The sequence below is a fragment of the Notechis scutatus genome, chromosome 2, assembly GCF_049901735.1.
Source record: "Notechis scutatus isolate UNSWTSFEM ecotype Mainland chromosome 2, rNotScu1.2, whole genome shotgun sequence".
Taxonomy (NCBI): domain Eukaryota; kingdom Metazoa; phylum Chordata; class Lepidosauria; order Squamata; family Elapidae; genus Notechis; species Notechis scutatus.
In genome coordinates, this window is record NC_142010.1 from 268,072,641 (window position 1) to 268,082,483 (window position 9,843).

Genomic DNA, 9,843 nt, shown 5'->3' on the forward strand with positions numbered 1-9,843 from the left:
CCACAGGTTGGGGACCCTTGTCTTAAAGGACCTCAGTTGGGGGTGGGGGAGGGGAGCTGCAGTTCCGGAAGACCCTCTTCTTGGGTCCTCCTGAATCACATTATTTTGTTGGTGGGAGAGCAACATTGAGGGCCACATCATTGGGATCCCGTGATAACCAGCACAGCTGGCATTGCCCTCACTGCTCTGACTGCTGCATTCTGGGCCAGCCGCAATCTCCAAATAGCCTCCAAGGGCAGCTCTGCGTACAGCACATTATAACAACCCATCCACAAACTGGCCAGGGCATGAGGGAGACAGCGTGGGCCTCCTGGGCCAGGAAAGGCTGCTGCCCCTGGCACACAAGGGAAGCCTGCCAGGCCTTCTTGGCTGGGGCTGCGGCCTCCTTCAAGCAGCAGCTGTGAGCCTGGAAGGAAGCAGCCCCAGGGTGTGCAGTGGCCCCAGACTGCATCGCATGGTCACACTCAGAGCCAAAGAGGAGGATCCCAAACGTTGGGGAGGGGCAACACCTCTACTCAGTCTTGCTAGGTTCGCGCTTGAGCTTTCCACCCCCACCGGAAAAAAACTGGCAAGGTCCTGGGATGCCCTTTGGCTGAACTCGGGTTCAAGATGCCCAGCTGCTCACCACTGGCTGGCTGCCTTGGGAGAAGAGAAGGTGTGCATCTTCACAGGAAGGACGCTTAACCTCGGACAGGTGACCCCGACACAAGAGGCCCCCTGTAGGAATTAGGTGAAAGGGCGAGAGCCTTGAGCAAGGCTGCCTCTCACCTCCTCTGGAGAAAGGAGGAGAATCACCCCAATGCCTCCCTTCCACTGCAAGCTCTCCACACGTGTGAGCCACGTTCCTGCCTGGGAAGGGTCTCCCTAATCCAGCCTTTCTGGGGCCCTCTGCAACTAGCCCAACCCCAACCCCCTTCTGCAGCCCTCCCAGGTAAGAGGCCACTGGCTGCAAGGGAGGCTCTGTGATGGGGGTGCTGCTTCCTCCAGGCCCGGCACGTGTCGCCCCCTCCTCAAGCAGGCCCCTGTCACTGGATCCGCTGGCCTTCCAGGTGGCCTGAGCCAGGCCGGAGGGATGGGAACCGGAAGGGCAGGGGAGGTCCTGGACCTTTTGCTGGAGTGCTTCCCAGGTGAGCAGGTAAGGCAGCCTCTGACACCACAGCTGGGTCAGCTTGGCCCAGCCGAATCCCAGCCGCTTCCTCTGCCAGCGGCCTGCGCAAATCCTCCCAGCAGCTTAGCTGGCGCTCTTGAGGCTCCCCCCCCCCCCAAGAGGATTGCTGGTTGGCTGCCCAGGTGTGAGAGGAGTGGAGAAATCTGTACCTTGGGCTACAGACAAGCCCGCAAAGTTAATATGGCTCTCATGCAGCTCTGGTTGGACTTGTCATTGTGTTCCTCCTACACGCGCACGCACAGAGAGAGAGAGAGAGAGAGAGAGAAAGCTAGGTGTCTCTTCTGCTGCCTCCTCTGGGCCTCTTGGAAAAAGCAGGGAGCCCCCCAGGAACAACCAGCCATGAAAAGCTGCAGGGCCTTTTTGCCTGTTGGTGCCAGGCGGCAGCTAGCCACTTTGGGGAACAGCCCAAGTGCCCTCTGAAAGCCTTTGGGGTCCTGCCAAGCAACTGGTCCAGCAGGGGAGCTGGCACCAGCAACCGAAAAGCCTTGGGGACCATCTGGCCATGTCAAAGCAGAGGCGTTCTTCCTACCATAGATTTCATCACAACCTCCCTGAGAACCGAAGTCAGCTGAGGGTGTGAGCTCCTCTCCCGCCCACCCGGGCAAGGAATCTGGTACAAGGTGGACCTGGAAGCTGGGGGTGGCAAGCCAGGCCACCTTCCTTTCCGACAGCAGCCAAGCAGGGCACTCTGGGTGCCACCAAACGGGGCTGCTCCACGGGCTTTTGGTGTAGCTCCTGGGACAATTCTGTGCTTCCTAGCAAATGCACACCCGGGAGGGGAAAACTGCATCGGGGCATCTCTCCCCCCAGGGATGAAGGCAGAGGCAGCTCTGAGATCCCTGCCAGGTCTCCGTAGGGGGCTTTGCCACAGCTTGAGCTCTGCAGGAGAAGCCCAGGTGTGTGATGGTGCACACCTGCGCCTCTGCCTTAAGGCCTGAGGGGCTGGCAGTGGAAGGGCTGCCTTTAGGCATGACAGGCCTGATCTTGGTGGCCCCACCTTTTGATCTGGGGCCCCCCAAGAACTCATTGGGCTTATCCAAAGGTTGCCTCCCAGCAGCCCAGAGCAGTTTTGGTGCCAAGTGCCCGTTGAGCAGAGCAGCTCTGCCCACCTGGCGGGAGCTCTTTCTACCTAAGAGCCACTGCACGTTCTCAGTGCCCCTCCCCCATCTTGGAGAGCCGCAGGAAGCACCCAAAGACCGATGGGTTGGAAGAGGGCACGGCACCTGAGAGATTGGCACCAGAGTCCAAATTCATGGGCAGATCTGGGCTACGCTGACCTGCCAGTCTGTACTAATGCAGAGGTTCAAACCAGAAGCCAGTCAAGAGAAGCAAGTGAGGGACGGTGTTTCTCAGGGGAACAGAAGCATTGGCCTCCTCAAAAGGCTCCCCCCCCCCCCCAACATTGTGGCCAGCCAAACATTTGTGCCAGCAAATTTTCCCAATGGATGTCCCTGGATAATGTTCGGGTGCAAGCGGGTACAGGGCTCAGCACCTCCTGGCTGGATTCATACAACCCTCTCAACCCAGATTCAGTAAAAATTTAGCCTCAAAATGAAAGCCCATTTCTTTTTTGTACAGGGAGTCCTCCCTTAATAGCCACTCATTTAGTGACTGTTTGAAGTTACAGTGGCGCTGAATGAACGGAACTTAGGGAGGTCCTTGTAGTTGTAGCTGTTGCCACACGTGATCGCAAACTGGGCAACTGATCACCCCGCAGCCCCCCGGGAGCAAAACCGGCCACTTTAGCTTCCCACAAGGGGAGTCCTGTGATATCCTTGACTGCTGGGGTCGTAGGTCCACTTAACGACTGTGCCCTTTAGCCATATAGATTCTGGTCCCAACTACCGTTGTTAAGTGAGGACTACCTTTAGATAACAGAACACATCTGTTTTTAAAAAGTACCATAATGTATCAAGGCACGTGCCTGCAGCTGCCAGCACAAATTCTGCCCAACTTTAGAGAAAAGATGCACTACCTGATGGGAGGCTATGCAGCAATGGCAAAATGCCTTGTGCTATATAAAATAGAAATTTATCAGAATTTAAGCAGGAATGGCAATGCAGATACAACCCATGTGGTTTTCTAAAGTTCATATTAAAAAATAATGTTATGCTGCCTGACTCACAGCGACTCGGCATGATGAACCCAGAGGGAGGCAGGAGGGAAAGGAGGGGGGGCTTTGGTGGTCCTTGGGTCTGGGTGCAGAGCCACATATTTAGGGCCCTTCAAAATCCCAGGAGGGTGGGAGCTGTTCAAATTGTGGGGGGGGGGCTTCTGGCCTCCCCGCAGTGGTATTGTTGACTCCCTGGCGCTTGGAAAGCACCAACCGGCTGTAACGGGACACAAGGGAGGGCGGGGCCTCAGCACTTCTTGCTACTTTGCCATTTATCGATAATGTCCTGGAAATTAGGGTACTGCACTGAAAGATTTTAAATCATTTGTTAATGCTAGATTGAGCCTCACTTGTGTTTCTAATTCTCGTTAATTACTGATATTATTTCTTTTGAATCCGTGTCTTTCGTTTAAATAAACATAAATTTAAAAAAGCAGCTACAAATGTATGGTTTAACTGGCTGGAATCCAGTAGACGCTGAATTCAAGGATCCAGTTTGTTTATTGGCGAGCGGGCTCCATGTGGGAAGAGGGGAAGCGAGCAGAAAGCCCCCCCGCCCCATCCGTTGGGCCCCGCCTTCCTGGCTTCTCTGGGGCGAGGAGGGGCGGGCTTGAGTCCCACGGCTGCAAGGGGGAGGCCACCTCCCCGCCCCAGCCTGGACTATGTCAGGCTCTCCTGGCCCTCTCGTCACTCGGCTCTTTTTCTCTAGCTAGCCCACCGGCAGCCCCGCCCCAGCCTCCCCCTCTAAATTTAGCCGCCTGGCTCGAGTCTTCGCCGCGGGAGGAAGGCCGGCGGGGGGGGCGAGACGAGGCTCGGGATGAAAGCCCTTCTTGTTCTGGTGGGCAGGCCGTGCGCGGGGCGGCCGCCAGAGGGCGCTGCAGGGAAAGCGGAACCAACCCGGCCGGCTCCCCAGGGGAGGGCGGTTCTGGGCGACCCCTCCGCGCCAGAGCGCTCAGGTGAGCCGCGCATCTGCGGCGGCGCGGCCTCTCGGCTCCCACCCTGGAGATGAGGAACCGGGAGTGATGGGGTGGAGGAGACGCCCCCCGACCAATCGCCGATAGGGAGCCTGGGTGGTGCCGGAGCCAATGGCTCACGCGGCTTTGGGATCGGGACCTGGGGGGGGGCACCTCTTTAGCACAGGAGCAGGCTTGAAGGCTCGTCTCCAGCGGCCTCTCCAGACGCTTCTCTGGCTTGGGTGGACCTGGCCGTCGGAGGGCGCGAGGAACCCCCCTGGGACCACCCCGGGACGCCACGGGAGCCCTTCCCTCCTGGGGGTCCCGGGCTCGGGCTCCTGGTGAACAGCCTCGCGCTTGGACCGACCGGCAACATGCAGACCCCCTCGCCCTGCAACCAGTGGATGAGGTGGAGCCAGGCGGCAGATGCCTCCGCCAGAAGGCCCTTTCGGGGGCCCCGCACTTGCCCAGCCCCGGGGAAGGCAGAGTCTCCAGAAGGGGCACCGGGAGCGCTGCGGACGTGCAATCTGCAACGGCAGGTGCGTCTGTTGGCTGCCAATTAGGGGCCGCCCGCCCGGCTAAGAATAGCCTCCCCTGCGCCGACGGGCAACACCCCCTTCGCGACCCCGTCTCGCGTCACCTCCCTCCGAACGAAGCCCGAAGCGGGCGAGCAGCGCCGGCTCAGGGCAGGCTCCTCCGGGCAGCTCCGGCTCTCCAAGAGCGTCTGGCAGAAGTGCCGAGGAACGAGGCCCCATCGCCGGTCCGGCCGCAGGCGACTGGACGCGCCGCTGTCCCACGGCGTCCTCTGGGAGCCGGCTCCGGTGTTGCCGAGCTCTTGCCCCCCCGTACCCCCGTCGGTCCGCCCTCTTTTGCCCCGCTGCCTGACCCGCCGCGGCCGAGCCGCTCCTTGGAGGAAATGCTGCTTTGCCCAGCCGGCCTCGTGACGCCGATGCCTGAGTGCCAAGTCAAGCTCGAGTGGTGCCGTCTGGTGGGAGGCAGAGTGCAAAAGACGCTGCTCTCCGGTGAAGGCAAGGAAAGGCGAAGTTTGGGCTGGGGCTGGATCCCGCCTTCCTCCAGCAGCGCCCTTCAGAGCCCCTGGAGGGGGGGCGACAACCCAGAAACTGCTCTTGGAAGGGGTGGGGTGGCTCCTGGCCTGGCAGAGGCTAAGAAAAGCCGGAAAATATGTTTCTAGGCTCCTGATTTTGAAGGGATGCACCTGAGTTGAAGGTGGCCTGCCATTTGTGAGCCACCTTATTCCTGAGCACTTAAACACGGGGCCTTTCATTCTGTGCACATGCGGATCATATGGAGTCTGGTCCTCCCTTCCATGGGGTGGCAAGTGATACACACGTGTCCAGGCCCCCCAATGCAAAAGAACAGATCAGAGCTGACAATGACAGATGAGGAAGGAGAACCTGGAGCAAGGGGACACCGTGAGAACGGCCAGAGGTGCTGACCTTAGGATGGCCTCCTATAAACCAGGGCCAGGACCACGTTTGGAATACTGCACAGTTCTAGCCCCCCCCCCCCTCAGAAGGGAAGATTCCTTGGGGGGGAGGGGACTGGAGCCGCTTCCTTGGAGGAAAGGTTGGGGGCTTTGGGCTCCGGAAAGGAGGGCCATGTGGCCGCCTTTGGGGGCACCTGCTGGGAGACCAGAGGCTTCCTTGTGCAGTGAGGACTGACTGCTGGACAAGATGAGCAGGCTGTTGGCCCAAGTTGCCTCAGGGGCCTCTCTCCACTCCGTGGAAGCAGGACAAGTGGCTACATGGAGGGACAAGGAGTCAGTCCCCAAGCCAAAAAACAGGAAGCTTGAGGTTCATTGAGAATGAAAAGGTCTTCCTCTGTTTCCTGGGCTACCCTTGACCACTCTTTTTCTGACACACACACACACACACACACACACACACACACACACACACACCAGATGGGCAGCCCCTGGCTCAAGAGTAGCACTTGGGAGGAGACTATAAATTATGCAGGAGCCAGACACCCCCAAAAAAAAAGCCAAGGCCACCTTGAGCTGCACCAGCAGAGCCCAATGCTGAGGTGACCGGAAGTGAGTTCTGCTCTCTGCTGCTCTTTCAGGTGCCCCGGGAATACTCTCTGCTGCAGCTCTATGGCCACAAGGCAGGAGGCCTGCGGAGCGACAGAAAGGAGTCCCGAGGAAAGTGGCAGGGGATGAATCCTATGAGCAAACGGGCGTTGAAATGGGCAGGTGCAGCCTGCAGAGGAGCAGGCTAAGGTGGGGCTGTGCTAGCCATCTCCCCGTACTTGAAGGCCTGTGGATGGATCCTGGTTCTTTTAATCTAACTGACCTTCCAGACTTTCCCCAAGATCGTCTGTGAGCAACCAGAAAGGCAGGGGACCAGGTGATGTGGCCCTTCATGAGGTGGCCGATAGCCATTTATCTGCTGGTTTTGCAATAGTCTCTATTTACATAGGTATTAATTTATACACCACCAAATCTTAAAGCTCCTGTTGGTTTTCATTGCAAAAGCATTGAAAACAAAACCTTGGGTATATTACCACAAAGAAGTAACACAACAATAATTACTCCTAACGTGGCCACCGAACAGAGCAACACCCTGAGGAACAACTTGACTTTGAGGGTATTTTGAAAGGATGCCAGAGTTGGTAGGACTCTCACCCCCCCCCCCCAAGGACCAGTGCCACAAGGAGCAACCTGACAGTGTCCGGAGGATCCGCTTCTGCAAGTGGGGGCTCCACCACCTGCACCCTCACTCAGCATTTTACCAGCATCAACGTTGGGGGGAATTGAAGCCCTTTTACTGGCCAATGTGCAGGCGCATCACAATAATCCTTTGCAGGGGGTTCTACCCTGTCCCCACTGGAAGTGCAGCCACCTCAGTCAGAGCCTTGCCCCATCTCAGGGTGGGCAGGGAATGTGCCACGCCCCAGGCCACGTGCCGTCTGGCAGTTCCGAAAAGGCCGCAGGGCGAGCAGCTCCAAGCAGACCCTTCACCCATCCTTGGACCAACTGAAGCACCCTCCCCCCACGCCCAGGGCTTCCGAGCAGGGCCCTCCCTGCAGGCCCTGGAGAAGCTGCCTCTTCCCTGCCTAGGTGCCAGTGAAGGAATCGAAAGGAGGGGTGGGTGGGGCTCTTGTCCGGCTGCCCTCCTCCCCCCTCTGCAGGGGCCCCCTCCTCACCTGACCCCCACCAGGCTGGCTGTGACTGTGCCTGCTGCTCTTAGGGAACTGCAGGCCGTTGAGGGGCCCATGTGGGGCCAAAGTGGAGGGCTGGCTGAGGTTAGTGCTAGCACCAATGACAGGACCCAGAATCCCTTCAGGAGGAGGAAAGGGCACCAAGGACCCTCCTGCCCCCCCCCCAGGACAGCATGCCCACAGACATCCCCCCCCACACACACATACTTTCAGACTTGGCTAGAAGTGACCTCTTCTCCCCCCTCCCCTTGTGCATGCATGTATACACACACACACACACACACACACACACACACACACACACGTCAGGGGACAGCCGGCAGGGATTTTCCTGCCTCTCTTCCAGGGAGGGCAGCTGGGATAAAGAGTCACACCTCCTGCTGTCCAAAGGGCGTCCTCACCACCAGACCCAACACGGCTCTTCTTTGGCCAGGACATCCAGGCTGAATGGCGGGTGGAGACTTAAAGGCTGGGTAGGCATGGGGCAAGGAGGGGGTGCCCTTCCCTGTGGGTAGGTCTAGTCTAGTCCGTCCTGGGAAACACCTGTGTCCTCCCCAGGCATCCCACCCGGCTTGGGTGTTCACACAACCCTCTGGAGCTGCAGCAGGCTGAGCTGGAGCCCTCTGGGCCTTTGCCAGGACGCCCAGCTTGGCGGGGTCACCATCTCTGCGCAGACAGAGCGGATAACGTGTGGCCTGATAAACACAGGGTGGACTTTTATTTATTTATTTATTGAATTTATATTGTTGAACCTATTTGCTGGCTTACAGAATGTAAAACCCTATTTAAAATAAAAAACAAAAACTAACAAAAAGAATCAAATAAATAAAGTACAATAGAACAAAATCTGGAAAATAAATAAATCAATAAATCACCCCCAACTCCCACCCACCCCTCCCCGTCAACAGCAGATCACACAATGAGCCATTGGATGGGCTCCATCCCGCTCTGGGCTCCCCAGGCCCACTGGCAGAACCAGGCCGCCTTCAGGGCCTTCTGGAAGAGTGCTAGAGTGGGGGCCGTTCTAATCTCTGGGGGGATGAGGTTCCAGAGAGAGGGAGCCACCACGGAGAAGGCCCTTCTTCTGGGTCCCACCAGGGGTATCTCCCTCAGGGATGGGACCCACAACATTCCCTGCCTCCCTGCTCTGATGGGTCGAGTGGATGTGACTGGCAAGAGATGTTTCCTCAAATAACCTGGTCCCAAGCCATGAAGGGTTGTAAAGGGGACAACCAGCATCTTGTATTGCACCCGGAAGCAAATCGGCAACCAATGCAGCTCCCCGAAGAGAGGTGATACATGTGCACACCAGGGTCTGCACAAAACCATGTAGGCTGCTGCATTTTGCACCAACTGGAGCTTCTGGATGCTCTTCAAGGGCAGCCCCATGTAGAGTGCGTTGCAATAATCAAGACGGGAAGTGACCAGGGCATGAGTGACTATGAATAGGGACCGCTGGTCCTAGAAACAACCAGCAGTTGCGCAAAGGCCCTCCTGGCCACTACCGCCACCTGCTCTTCGAACAGGAGTTGCGAGTCTAGGAAAACCCCTAGATTACACACAGGGTCTGTTTGGGGGCAGTGCCACCCCATCCAAGACCAAAGGTGGCAATTCTCCCTGAACCAACGAACCCCAAACCCACAGTCACTCAGTCTTGCAATGGTTTAGTTTCAACCCGTTGCTCCCCATCCAGCCCCTAACAGCCTCCAGGCACTGCGAGAGGGAGGACATAGCAACACTTAACTCACCAGAGGCCGAGAAATACAGCTGAGTATCATCAGCATATTGGTGATACCTCAGTCCATGGTGACGGATGATCTCACCCAGCGGCTTCGTCATGTAAATGTTGAGCAGAAGCGGAGAGAGTACCGAGCCTTAAGGAACCCCGTAAAGCAGTGGGCGAGGGCTGGATCTCTCCTCTCCTATCAACACTGACTGAAAGCAGCTGCAGAGGAAGGAAGTGAACCAAGACAGCACAAGGCCTCCCATCCCCCGAAGCTGCCCCAGGAGACTCCCATGGTCAGTGGTATCGAAAACTGCCGAGAGGTCAAGTAGAGCAAGGATGGATGCTCTACCCCCATCCCACTCCTGCCAGAGATCATCCAAAAGTGCCACCAATGCCGTTTCTGTCCCAATCCAGGCCTGAATCCTGACTGGTACGGATTTTAATTGCACTGTCGCAACTGCCATGTTGACTTTTTTGACCGCATCCTTACAGACTTTACTGAAGACCAGGGTAGGCAAGACCCCACCTAAGCAGCCACCCGCTTGGCCTGCGCTCCTTCTCGGAGGGCCCTGGTCAGTCTAGCCAGGGGAGACCCCTGGGATCTCGCCTCCTTCGGGGACTCTCCCGGCAGCTTGGGCCGGGCACGGCAGGAGCTGCGTCCTGGGCCGCCGCGCCCGCCCGCCCGCTCGTCTGCGCCGGC